The following is a 13963-nucleotide window of genomic DNA, read 5'->3' on the forward strand; positions in this document are numbered from 1 at the left end:
GCATTTCTCATGATGTACTCTGCATAGAAGTTAAATAAGCAGGGTGACAATATGTAGCCTTGGTGTACTCCTTTTCCTATTTGGAACCAGTCTGTTGTTCCATGTCCAGTTCTAACTGTTGCTTCCTGACCTGCATACAGATTTCTCAAGAGGCAGGTCAGGTGGTCTGGTATTCCCATCTCTTTCAGAATTTTCCACAGTTTCTTGTGATCCACACAGTCAAAGGCTTTGGTATAGTCAATAAAGCAGAAATAGATGTTTTTCTGGAACTCTCTTGCTTTTTCCGTGATCCAGAGGATGTTGGCAATTTGATCTCTGGTTCCTCTGCTTTTTCTAAATATAGCTTAAACATCAGGAAGTTCACGGTTCACATATTGCTGAAGTCTGGCTTGGAGAATTTTGAGCATTACTTTACTAGCATGTGAGATGAGTGCAATTGTGAGGTAGTTGGAGCATTCTTTGGCATTGCCTTTCTTTGGGATTGGAATGAAAACTGACCTTTTCCAGTCCTGTGGCCACTGCTTAGTTTTTCAAATTTGCTGGCATATGGAGTGCAGCACTTTCACAGCATCATCTTTCAGGATTTGAAATAGCTCAACTGGAATTCCATCACCTCCACTAGCTTTGTTCGTAGTGATGATTTGTAAGGCCCACTTGACTTAACATTCCAGGATGTCTGGCTCTAGATGAGTGATCACATCATGATTAACCCAGCCCTATTCCTAATAATATTGCTTGCATTCCAGGCTCAACTATATCCAAGTGCTTTCTTTTGTCTTACCAAATTAAAATATCTTCCCGCATCAAATAACTTACTTTTCCCAATTGATATACTATTTTGATTAGGATTTTACAAGATGGGTAGCAATGAAGAGCCATCATTCTGTGTTGAGTAGACACAGCGGCAGCAGCCATAAATATTTATACTTTTATTGTTTCTGACCCAGACAAATTAGCAGGCCATGAAAGTACTAACTTGTGATGGTAAAATCAGAGCAGTGGTTGCTTACGTCATGCATGCCTGCATCCTTAGTCGCTCAGTCATGTCTAACTCCTTGCAACCCTGTGGGCTGTAGACACCAAGTTCCTCTGTCCGTGGGATTCTCCAGGCAAGAATACTGGAGTGGGTTGCCATTTCCTACTCCCAGAAATGTTCCTGACTCAGGGATGGAAACTGCTTCTCTTGTGTCTCCTGAATTAGCAAGCAGATTTTTTTACCACTCTGTCACCTGAGAACACATGTTTATGTTTTCAAAATAAAGATATTTAATCTGAGATACTGTTGTTCAGTCCTAGTATTTTTATTGTTCTTTGCTTAAGCTTAACTTCTGGCTAATTATATTGTTTTATGGGGAGAAATAGTGTCTTCTTACATAGTCCTATAGTCTTCTTACAGACTATATCTGTGCTTAACCAGCTCTGCTTTTACTTATTTTTTGTAGACAAAAACAGATGGATGGAAGATAGCTAGAGAGATACATATATACATAGGCACATAGAAAAAATAGATACAAATATATATTTATATACAGCAATAAACATATACATGTTTCTTATATATGAAATATTACTTGTAAAATTGAGATTATGTTACTTTATAGGATTGCTGTGAGGATTTCAAACCCAGGTCGCTCACATTGTAGACAGACACGTTACCGTCTGAACCACCAGGGAAGTCCTGGTGGCTCTCTATATAAAGAATAGTGCCTGTCAAATAATACGCTCAATAAACATTGTTTATTATTTTCAGAATAATATATAAAAATTATTCTCTAATCCCTTAGCATAGTCAAAACTATGGATACCTTCCAGTTATTTTAAAAGTTGAGAGCACAATATGGAGGTTTAATTTTTAACCTTGGCTTCTTCCTGTATGACTTTCACCAAAATGTTCTACTTCTATGTGCCCAACTTTCTTCCTCTATAGAATTAAAGATCTGTTACATTCTTTCTCTTTGAAGTCTACTTCAGCCTTATATTTAGACAAAAAGTTAAAGAGAAGCATCTTCTATAGTCAATCATCCCATAAACATGGGCAGGGCAAGTTAAGCAGCAGCTGAAACTGTTACTTGTAACAAGTACTTAACTGAACACTTCCTATGAATATGAGACTTTATGATGCACTGGGCTTAAGGCTGGGACCCAAAGGGATTTCTGCAAATTTGGGGACCATATCACAAATGAAATTCTGTATTTATTGGAAACATATCCTTTCAGCACTTTCTCTGTATAGCTATAACACTTTCTTTGTATAGCTCTATCATCTATGACTTAGACAGTTAAAGGACTTAAATGCTAAATTCTAGAATGTGCTTTTCTCCCTTATGTCAGTTAGATCCAAGTTCATCGATGATCAACTGCAGAAGCTGAAAAACCACTTTGGGAACACTGCCAGCTCCTGTTTCCAGGCTGATTTCTAACAGATGTCTTATCCTCGTTCATTCCCCCTCTTTATTTCAGCTGCTATCCCTTTGCGCTAACAAAAGGAATCTTTCAGCCATTTTATACACCTGTAGGAAGCTACACAGCCCGGTATAAGAGGGCACATCTAGATTAAAATTGCCTTTTCCCCTGACATACAAACGCAAAGTACCTCATTGCAGCTTGCACACTCGGTTCCAAAGTTGCTTGCAAGGGGCCTGGCAATTTGATAGATTTAATACAAAGACATTCTGATCACAGAACCATTGGACTGACATTAAGGCATTAGGACAGATGAAAGCTGTCATCCTTAAGCACTTCACAACCGACTGTGCAAAAATTTGACCTGGTATAAAGTGCAAAACATTCAGGAGTAAACCACATTTGCTCCCTTTGGAATAATACTATATCTGTAAGCAGGATTGTGATTAGGACTGACATCAGATTCCCATTTTTAGGAATATCTCATTAACATCATCAACTGTGGCCTTTTTGGTAAAAGAACATATGTTTATTTCATAAGGCAAATGCTGTATTCTCACACAGCTTCACAATAAGTACAAAGCTAAATAAAAATGGAAATTATATTGCAAGCTCTCCTACAACTTAAAAAAAATGAAAGAAAGATACCTTGGGACTTATTTTCGAGATATACAGATTCTTGAAATTCTTTATTCTTTTATCAGCTCTGTTGCCCAAGAGGAAATCTGTACAACAGGCATCATATGTCTTTAATAATGAAGCAAAGTACTGTAGCTCAAATCTTTCGAGCAGCTAAGAAACCCAATTGTGTGTAGGAAATGTGAGAAGAGTTTGTTTTACTAGAGCTATAAATTCAGCAACATCCAAGGGTTAGGCTTATTTCAATTGAAGGCAGAAAGGCAAAACTGATGAAAACATTTTAAAGGATAATCCATATGGACCAAGTCTGAGGGAAATTTTCCATGAAGCAAATACCTTCCTTATAAACCAGAGAGCTCTAGAATCCTCCCTTCCTTTTTGTTTTTAGAGGCTCAAGCTCTAAGACTTCTCAAAACAAAGTTTCATCCTTCTTGAAAAAGACAATTGAGACATTTATTTTAAGAGCTTCTGGTTTAATTTTTCTAAGTGAAATGTTTATGATCCTATTTATCAGTATGCATTTCTGGTTAAAAATGGCAAAAGTGGAGTTAGCAAATTAAGATAGCAAAGATTTTGCTTGTAATGACACTGTTACACCAAACAGTACATTATGTGCTTTAGCTGATGGATGAACAATGACTAAAAGCTGCTATTAAGCAAAGTAGATACATTAAAGATAACTATAAAAATAATTGTATTTAAGGCATCAAGAAAACATTTTAGGTATCAGTTCCATATGGTTTTCCTGGTGCTTCAAATTGATGTCATAATAAATACTATCCATTGAGACTCAAGATAAACTCAATCCAAAGATGTCAATTCAAGGCACTGCAGATTTTTTAAAATACATTTAGTCAATAGTTCATTTTTCTTTCAAAAACCCATTCAGCTGAAAAATGTGTAATTTTAGTGACAGGAAAGGAGCACATTTACTTGGATGCTTTCATTTAGAAAACCCTGGCACTATGAAAACAGTACTGATAACAGACCAGCTCCATTCTTAGCTGAGAACAGCTAAGGAACACCACTGAAACTGGTGTGCACGCCGCTGAATTGAAGAATCTTTTCATCTTGACTAATGAGCTTTTTAGCTGAAGACTCATCACAGATCTAACATCTACATGTCACTTGGCAACAAGCTTACTTCAGGGCAAAATTCAAATTAACTCAATATAAATATTGTTCAAAACAATCCCATTAATTTTAAGATATATAACAGAAAAATTCTTTCCACACATAAATAATCTCTTTATTCTGTAATTAGAAAATAGTGTGATAGTTTTTCCTGACTCTATCTTAGGTGTTTGTACAGTCCAAACAAAAGAACTCAATGTTCTGTTCCAGAACTTGATATGTTAGACAAATTTCTTACTAAAAACTCTTGACTGCTTCTTCAAACACAGTTCTAAAAAGTGTGCCTATTTGACTTTCTAATCTAAAACAGGTTAGATGCAGAAAATCAGAAGGGGCCATGACTGTATTGGCAGGCCATCAACAATCAGCAAGAAATGAAAGTTGACAGGCAGATGGAGAGGGACAAGTTAGAGGAACCGTAAAATACACAAAGTAATTATAAAAAGTAAACACATCAAACTGACCCAAGATTTTAAAAGGGATAGCATCTTGAGGCAAGCATCTCTTCAAATAATTACTTGACTATACATGATAAAATTGATATGTACAATGATGGCCCACACAAGAAAACATTCAATCATACGCCCTGCTCCAATAAGACAGTATGCATTTAACACATCATACAAGTATTCCCATAAAAACATTTAGCCTATTTTTTAAAAATTAAAGCGTGAGCATTTCTAGGTGGACCCTTTCTGGAATATCTCATCCCAATGATGTCAGACCATCATGCTAGTGTCAGACTATATGAAACATAATATGACTGCCAGATGCTGACTGATAAGGCACCACTTATCAACTAAATAACAACAAAAAGTTCAGGTAATACAATATAAACAAACTATATTTCATTTTAAAATAGCCTAGTGGTATATAGACATGACTCAATGGACATGAGTTTCAGCAAGCTCCAGGAGACAGTGAAGGACAAAGAAGCCTGGCGTGCTGCAATACATGGGGTCTCAAAGAGTCAGACAGAACTGAGCAACTGAACAACAACAACAATTGCTATATAATCTTCATGATAATAACACTTAATGTCTCCAAAATATTTCTTCAAGTGGATATTTTAAATCTTATTCCCCACTTCTCTTTGGTTGACCATTTATATTGTTTGTAACAATACTGTAATGAAAGCTTCAGGTCTAGAGATGTTTTGCAATACAAATAATAAAAGAAAAGTTCACAAATAACAAATCTAAAGGACACACATATTTGTGTAGATAGCTGAATGCCCAGTGGCAAGACAAAGTCCAGTTCTCTTAATAACGTGGCTCTGGTTTCATTCCAGCTGTGTCTTTCTCAGGATGTGGACTTAGTCATAAGACCAGCTTCCCTTATGGTTGCAAAGCCAGCCAGGCTTAGCAGCACCAGGCTTCACATATTGGCACATCAAGAAAGCTGGCAGAGCAGAGAACAATTTTCCCCCCTGATTTCTCTCTCATAAAAACTCAGAAGACTTCTTTCCTGTCATCCCAGAAAAACTCTCCAATTTCCCCATCGTGAATTCCTGAGGTTCATGGCAGTTCCTGAGCCCTGTGGCCGACACAAGCCATACACTGATTAACTTAGGCCTGGGTCACTAATCACTGTGGGATTTCCCTGAGACAATTAAACACAGGCCTAGAGGTTGAAGTGGATCTCACTTTGACTGTGGAGGAGTCAACACCTATCTGAAGTTTGGGTAATCATGTGGATGAGGGAAAAATGGAGTGCTAGGTGATAATAAACAGTGATTGTTACATTAAAATGGATGTTGTATGTATAAAAACTTTCTCTTTTATTTACCTTCCTTCTTGGGCTTCCCTGGTGGCTCAGAGGTTGAAGCATCTGCCTCCAATGCGGGAGACCTGGGTTCGATCCCTGGGTCGGGAAGATCCCCTGGAGAAGGAAATGGTAACCCACTCCAGTATTCTTCCCTGGAGAATCCCCTGGACGGAGGAGCCTGGTAGGCTACAGTCCACGGGGTCGCTAAGAGTCGGACACGACTGAGCGACTTCACCTTCACCTTCACCTTCTTTAGTATAGTTTGTCATACATACTACAAATATTTTCATTTCATAATTTAAAGTTTTTTGACTACAATGGCTAGAACACATTTGAATTTTTTCAAGCAAAGGAGGAAATATTATTTTTGCTGTTGTTACTGTTGTTCAGTCACTAAATTGTGTCCAATTCTTTGTGACCCCATGGACTGCAGTATGCTAGGCTCCCCTGTCCTTCACTATCTCCTGGAGTTTGCTCAATGTATGTTCATTGAGTAGGTGATGCTTTCTAACCATCTCATCCTCTGCCACCCCCTTCTCCTTTTGTCTTCCATCTTTCCCAGCATCAGGGTCTTTCCCAATGACTCTGCTCTTCACATCAGGTGTTCAAAGTATTAGAGCTTCTGCTTCAGCATCAGTCTTTCCAGTGAAAATTCATGGTTGATTTCCTTCAGGATTGACTGGTTTGATTTCCTTGCTGTCCAAGGGACTTTCAAGAGTCTTCACCAGCATCACAGTTGAAAAGCATCAATTCCTCAGCACTCAGTACATATTTATTGTCTTGTCTTTCCAAGACAGTGCCATTCCCCAGGACTGGGGAAAAGGTTTTAAAGTGAGCAGGCTTATTTATTGTTTACATTCTTGTACTTTCTTAGCAACAATGATGGGGTGAAAGGATGAGCATCTGATCCAAGCACTGCCTATCCCAGCTCTCTGTTCCCGGGCATAGACACATGGTCCAAGCCAGATTAGTCTACTTTCCAAATAGCTTTATAAGTAGGAATCGTGGGAGTTGGGGAGGGTTGTTGAAAATTGACTTTGTTTCATCTTGAAAAACTATACCCAGAGCTGCTGGTGCCTCCAGTTCCAGCCTTGTGGAGAAAGCAGGTTTCTGAGATGCCAGGATACAAAGGAGAGCAGAAAGAAAAGGTGGAATAAAATGTCCCAAAGACACTGACAAAGGATCTCTCCTCGACCAAACTCTGCTTAGGCTGCCCTGAACTTTCCCAACTAGGCCTTCAATCTTAAGACTTCACTGTTTGTCTCTGTATTGTCCATATTAACAAGAATCCTGGTAAGCTGGCTTAGTTAGAATTCCGCATCCTCCGTTTCTGATCACAATTTGACAGCTCACTGGGTTCCATTTCTTCCATCATCCCTCAGTTGATGCTGGATCACCCAGCCCTTCCTTCAGCAAGACTTCTGATAGGATGTATTAGACAGAATCTCCCATTACCACTGTTGCTTCCATGCAGTTTTCAATACAATGACCCACATCCTGCTCTTGGTTGCAAATTCCCACTTACCCATGCTATATCTGGTGTGTGTGTGCATGCTAAGACGCTTCAGTCATGTCTGACTCTGCAACCCCTTGAACTGTAGGTCACCACGCTCCCCTTTCCATGGAATTCTCCAGGAGAGAATTACTGAACTGGGTTGCCACGTCCTCCTCCAGGGGATCTTTCTGACTGAGTGATCGAACCTGCGTCTCTTATGTCGCCTTCACTGGCAGGAGGGTTCTTTATCACAAATAACAGCTGGGAAGGCTGGCTGTTTCTGGAGTTGAGCCCAATCTCTCTCTCCCACTGCAAGACCCTAGTATCACAGTTCCCGTTTCTATCACAATGGCATCGCTTGCAAAGCGTCTTGTTTGCCATCATTTACAAGTGTCATTGAATATATATATATATTTCCTTTAACTACATCCAGCCACCTGGTTCTAGCTGTGTCCAGCAACATTCAGGCCCTTTCCAGATATTGGAGTAGGAAGTTTCCAGAAAGTTTATCCCCAATAACTTCCATAAGTATCTGCTGCTTATTGTCAGTCTGGTTTCCCAAAATGTTATCCCACCTAGTCTATAATGCATTAATCATAAATCAGTTTGTATTTGCTATTTAATAAATCATAGACTGGATATTTTCAAAATTGCCTATAGTCTCACAGAAAAATATCAGAAGTAGGAGGAAATCTAATCTAGTGGAAGAAATACAGTCTTCAGAGTTCAGCAAGCCTAAATTCAAAACTGTTCTTTTCCTGTTCACTAACCATATAATTTTTGGACAGTTACCTGAGCTTTAGTCACTTCAGTTACAAAAATGGGCATATTAATGCCTAGCTAGTGTCATATTAAAAAGCTAGCATCTAATAAATATCTTTTTTTACTGGAAGTAAAAGATATCTTCTATTCTTATTTTAAATACAAATTGCTTGATCTAGGGAACTCATATAACCCACATCTCTGTACATCATTATCTTAATTTTTAACTAAGGAATTCAAAAATCTCTTTAAAATCTAATTTTTAGAATCAATTTAGTATCTTCAGATTCATAAATATTGTCATATCTTAATCAAATTAAATATGAATAATTTATATCTATGCAAAAAGAAGAGTCTTTTTTTCTGGGAAAAGGATTACTTAGGGAATAAGGGAATAAATATATAGTAAGTATCTTCATGGAATTTCTAACTTCTTGACACTTTTCAGTTACACTTTGAACCATTGATGAGGCTGACTTCATTTGGCTGGAGTCATTAAGCCAAATGAAAGGTAACAAAACTGCATGAAACTTAAGTATTTTTGAGTAAGCCATCTCTAATGTTTATATTCTCTGCTTCTTTTGATAACAATTGTTTCAATAAATGTATGTCTTGGGGAATTTAAGGGTAAATTTAGAACAATGGAAAATCTACCTGTGTAAAATCATTGGCTTTGTGCGGTTCCTAATTATATACTCAAAATATATACAATCATGTATATTACAAATGTTAATCAACTTTTCAGAGTAAAAGCAAGAACCTGCATGCCTTATCAGTATCTCTATATTGATAGCTATTTTTTGTAGACTTTCCAAATTAATTTGCGAGCTATGTAGGAAATATTCATTAGTATATATTCTTGAAGTTTGAATTATTTTTAAGGATTTAATGAATCATGTCAGCAAGTCAGTTTAATTCAAAGAGAATGCTTTATTCCTTAGCCTTAAATTTTAAATTTATATGTATGCTCACTTCAGGAAACACCTTAATTATTTAAAGCTTTCCTTAACATATGCAGATGTAAAACAATAGTTTTTTGAAGGTGGAAATATTTTTACATCACAAGAGATCAGAAAAAGATGGATAAGAGTAGAAACACCGCTGTTTTTCATTTCCTTACAAGCATTTGTCAGCTAAAGGTTACTTTTCAGGTCAAGAAAACTTGTATGCTAATCCCTTCTGATGAGAGATTCAAGGAACCATGTTGGGAGTTTGGTTTTCTTAAGTAAAAGAATATTGTAATTCTCAGAGTGGCAGAATCATGTGTAAATATGATGTTACATTTAAGATGCCTTCCTTATCTCTGAATTTTGGTTGGGTACAATGTTCAATTCACAAATATTAAATATATACACATGTAGAATTTAATGCTTATCGTTACTTTTTTCATTTATTTAAACTTTGCTAAACAGCAAAGTTTTCAAGTCCTAAATTCCATTGTAATGCTTGTATCGCAACACATAATTTGGAAAATCTTGAGACATTTTTATTGTCTCAAGATTTAAAGGAAAATATATTGCATAAAACTAGAGACGCATGGGGCAGAAACTTAAGTAAAAGCTGTTGGAGGCAATGGTGGGGTTCAGGGAGTCAGAGAGTGAGGATTGGTTTACAGTAAAATAAGCAAATTGATTTTTCTTTCATTTAATCTGTGGTGTTCTCTGGAAAGAAACACACACTCATGTATACACATGAGCAGGCACACACACAGAGTCCATTGTAATTAGAGAAACAACCATTCGTAGTTTCCCGTTTTTTGTTTTTTGTTTTTTTTTTTCAGATAGTGGGAGAGATACCAAGAATAGAAAATATTCATCTTTATTTTCTTCTCTACATGTATTCTTGGAAATATAAAGATTCCGCTGTGGAATGGGAAGATGATGTCTATTTTTTTTCTCATACATCTTTTAATAACAGTAAATGAAGGTAACATTTAACAGTAAGTTCCATGGTGAAGGTCCCTTTACATTCAGAGAAATTTGAACTCAGATACATGTCAGACTAAAATACATGATGCTAAGTACATAAATTAATGACCATTTATTTCCAAAGGTAGCTGCAGAAACCATTTTGGCAGAGTCAAAAGGTTACAAAACAGAGAAAACATTACAAAATGCCCCAAGAGGTTAGCAAAGAGGCAGGGGCACAGACCACCAAGAGTCCACTTGGCAAAAATACTTTTCTGCAGCTGTTAAGGGGAATCACAAAGACTGGTTGTACAGGGAGCTGCTGTGGGAGAGGCTGACAGGGAGGGGACCTGCCCAGTGCCTAGCAAGCCCACCCTGGGAATGAGCAAGAATTGAGGCGGGGCTGGGGGCAACGGCAGAGGCAGTGCCAATTACCTAGTGGAAAGAAAAAAAAAAATGAGTCATACTATCGTATTCCCTCTACCATGATAACACCAATCGAAAGAAATGAAGCATTCTTTCAAATATAATACAAAACTGACATTGAAAAAAGTTTCCACAACAGCTTGGCTGGAAACAACTCTTGGGGTTCGTCTCACAAGTAGCAAACCAGTGTACCAAAATGTCACGAGGGCAACAATAAACGGCTGCCTCTGTACACGGAAGAGGAAGGCTCGCTCCCCCTCCTGGACTCCCCCTACCTCCCAGGGTAGGATGCACAGTGAGGATGCCCCTTCCCCTAGGACACCCTCCCTCTGCCTGCCCCCAATGTGCAAAACCTAGCACTTGTCTAGCAGTGCCACACCGGCCCTCCCTTTCCTCCGGCCTACCTCCCATCTCCCCTTCAGATGACTCAGCGTCCGTGTCTACAAATTCTAGCAAGTCTTTCTCGCCGAGGGAGGGGGAGGAGGGGTCTTCCGGCAGCCCCACTACACCAGAGGGAGGGCGGGCTGGAACCACCGTGCTGACAGCTTGCTCGCTCTGCACAGCTGTGTCAGCTCCACAAAATAAGTGTCAACAAGCACAACTGCAAAACCCTGACGGAGGCTGCCGCGAAAGGGATGATCTGAGAGCTGGACTTGATGTACCTGGTGGGAAAGAGCCCCGTCGCCCCACACATCCCAATCACCCTACAGGCCGCCTCTGGGAATGCTGAGAAGTCCCAGGAGAAAGAGAAAAGGTTGGCTTGGGGAGACTGAGTCTGTGGCTTCCTCCCAAGCTGACAGAAGAACACACCACTGGACCTCCAGGAACAAGATGGGCCAGCTCATCTCTTTTTTTTTTTTTGTCTTTATATCTTTTCTTTAAATTTATTTTTAATTGGAGGATAATTGCTTTACAATGTTGTGTCGGTTGCCCTACAACAACGTGCATCAGCCATAAGTATATGTATATCCCCTCAGTCTTAAGCCTCCCTCCCGCCCCAACTCCACCCCACCCCTCTAGGTATTCACAGAGCACCGACTTGAGCTCATTGTGCTATTTAGCAATTCGGCCAGATCAAGTTTGCTGTAGGGAACCAATATGGGGTGCGAGTGAGATGGGGGACTATAGCAGGCGTGACCGTCTCTGTTATCCTGAGTTGATGGCACAAGTCGGGAAGCTGAATACACTATTCTTCTTGGCCCAGATCCTTAGTCACGCCCATTTGGAGGGAGGGAACACTCCTTTCCCTTTGCAAGGCTGTTCTAAAAGAAATCATTCATGTCTACACACACTCTCCCAGACGCACATGAAGCTCCTTTCCTGCATGCTGACAAATGGCCCGTGGAAACCTGGCCAGGCTGGTTGGGGAAGCTCCTTGGCACTGATAGGAAAGCCCTAGAAGCCAGGACCCACTGCTGAGGGGGACACCCTCCAAGATAGGCAGCCGTGAGTCTGCTCAGGTTACCTCTCCACATGGACCTGGCTCAAGGGAAGTCATGTACAGATCAATTCAGACGCCGGCTGCTCCCCAACACCTAAACACAGGCCATGCCTCCCCATGGAGCCTGTGCCTGGGCTCACGCTCTGTCTCTTCTCCCACAAGTGTCTGAGCCAACCTGGCCCCCACAATCCCGCATCTCCGCTTCACCACCCCCTTTCCCGGGACAGGTGCTTCTGTCTTGGGCTGGCCAAGCCAGGCACATGGCCTTCATTTAGCCTCTTCCCTTCCAAGTGGCAGAGGAGTGCCAGACAGCGTGGGGTGCTGAGCTGAGGCGAGGGCAAAAGCAAGCTTTCAGACACACCAACAGGAGAGAAGCTGGGCTGGCTGGTCTCCGCGCCAGGCCACGGACACAGGGAGGAAGAAAACCCCGCAGAGCGGCTCTGGAACCGAGCCCTTGGGGTCAAGCATCTGTCCCACGCAGGCTGCCGGCCCTCAGTGGAGGCTGTTTTGGCTGGAGCAGGCCAGGCAGCCAGGGGCTCCTTGCATAACCTCCTGCCACCGTTTCCTCTATTAAAGAGGCTTGGGGACACTGAGGCCTCGCACAGTTCCCCATCAGCCACACCTACACGCAGCCGGTGGGCAGGTGAGCCCAGCGACTCAGGAGGAGCAGTCTACTCCCAAGGGCAACCCACAAAGATGGCAGAAAACAAAGGCTAGGCTTCATGGGTTGTTCATGCAACCCCACGCCCTGGGGAAGGATACTACGTCAATACCGGCAGCCTCTGCAGAAGGGCAGGTCCTGCCATAGTTGCTTCCCTGGGCCTTGCCATCCTCGGAGAGACCCTGTTCCACTCTGCTGCCTTCTGTAAGTCCACTGGCTAAAATTGGGACCATTGAGTCTCAATCTAGGTCCCATAGAAAGTGAAGTCACTCAGTTGTGTCCAACTCTTTGTGACCCCATGGACTGTAGCCTGCCAGGCTCCTCTGTCCATGATATTTTCCAGGCAATAGTACTGGAGTGGATTGCCAGTTCCTTCTCCAGGTGATCTTCCCGACCCAGGGATCAAACCTGGGTCTCTCGCATTGTAGACAGCTGCTTTACCACCTGAGCCATCAGGGAAGTCCCATAGAGTAACACCTGAAATACTGAAGGGGCCCAGGGCGACTGTGTTGCCTGGAGTGGAAAGGGGAGGGAGGCTCATCAGAGGATGTCAGGGAACTAGCTTTGCTTTCTTTCTTTCTTTCTTCCATTTTTATCGGCAAAATCCAACACCCATTTAGGATTAAAAAAAAAAAAAACACAACTATCCAGAAAATGGGCATAGAGAGAACCTACTTCAACATGAGAGAAAGTGAAAGTGAGTCGTTCTATCCTATCAGACTCTTTGTGACACCATGGACTGTAGTGCACCAGGCTCCTCTGTCCATAGAATTCTACAGGCAAGAATACTGGAGTGGGTAGCCATTCCCTTCTCCAGGGGATCTTCCTGACCCAGGGATCAAACCCAAGTCTCCTGTCTTAGAGGCCTATTCTTTAACATCTGAACCAGCGGGGAAGCTCTATTTCAACATAATAAAGGCCATATAGGACAAACCCACTTAAAATATGGTCTAGTTCTCCTGTTCTTGAGAAATCTGTCTTAGTAAGAACCTGTAAGAGCATGGCTGTTCTTACACTGTATCTCAGATAAGGAGGGTTGGAAGATTATGGCATAAACTCAAGATTGGAGTTTTACTTTGTGGTATCATGGAAGGTTTGCAAGGGAGTTAAGGTTACGTTGTTATATATTTCTGGTGAAAGCAAAGGCAGCTGGTGATCACTGAGAAATTATTGGTATTAGGAATGCAGGTATGAAAGTGACTGAAAGAATGAAAGACTGTGGTCATACAAAGGCTGGATTTCAAAATTTTAGAGACGCAGCATACCCTCATGTCAGATCTTAGGGTGTAGAGGCAGCAATGACTAAGGTATCAATGTTTTCACATTTT

This window comes from Ovis canadensis, chromosome 1, assembly GCF_042477335.2.
Source record: "Ovis canadensis isolate MfBH-ARS-UI-01 breed Bighorn chromosome 1, ARS-UI_OviCan_v2, whole genome shotgun sequence".
NCBI lineage: Eukaryota > Metazoa > Chordata > Mammalia > Artiodactyla > Bovidae > Ovis > Ovis canadensis.